This window comes from Octopus bimaculoides, chromosome 8 (assembly GCF_001194135.2).
Source record: "Octopus bimaculoides isolate UCB-OBI-ISO-001 chromosome 8, ASM119413v2, whole genome shotgun sequence".
NCBI lineage: Eukaryota > Metazoa > Mollusca > Cephalopoda > Octopoda > Octopodidae > Octopus > Octopus bimaculoides.
The window spans coordinates 86,155,048-86,155,710 of NC_068988.1; the positions used below are offsets into that span (position 1 = coordinate 86,155,048).

Consider the following 663-nt stretch of genomic DNA (forward strand, 5'->3'; position numbering starts at 1 on the left):
AATTGTTTTTGTTTCAGCACACGATCTCAGATCAAGTCACTTGCTATGCATGTACCTCTCCGTAATTATTATATCGCTTTTATACATTCTCAAACTCAAGCTAAAGAGACATTGTTCTACTTTTTAAACCGGCAGCAACTTTTGTCGAAGTTTTGCTTTAACTTCTGAAATCATTTGTAATTAATTACCGTTAACAGTAAAGTTGGTTAATTAACTGTTAATTAATAGAAAAGTTAAAGCAAAGCAAATTACGAAAACTACGAAAACGGAAACAAAGTGACAAACTTAAGAGAAGCAAAACTAGAGAGACATAGAGAGAGGGGGGGAGGGAGAAAAAAGTGAGTTAAAAACATAGAGTAGATGTTGTGGGGAAAGAGAGTGAGGGGCAGAGGTGATGGAGGAGCATTAAGTGAAAGAGAGAGGGAGTAAAAGAGTGCGCGTGCTGAAGTGTGCGTACAAGTTAGAAACAGTACCGTCACACATGTCTGTAGGATAACTTTTAGTTGAGGTAAGTGTATATAATATTCACGTATTTACATATACAATATCTATATGCATACATATGATCATGTATGTATATCATTATATATATATATATGATTATATGTGTCTGTATATATGCATATATATATATATATATATATATATATATATATATATATA

The 663-nt window shown here is 32.1% G+C and overlaps 1 protein-coding gene across 1 annotated transcript in view; it reads left to right on the forward strand.

Moving 5' to 3' along the window:
- Positions 1–366: 366 nt before the first annotated feature.
- Positions 367–663, forward strand: part of LOC106877453 (choline transporter-like protein 1) — an 86,006-nt gene continuing 85,709 nt past the window's right edge. The window contains exon 1 of the mRNA XM_052969869.1: positions 367–508. The gene's annotated coding sequence lies outside the window, so the exon portion shown is untranslated. The remainder of the gene's footprint in view (positions 509–663) is intronic.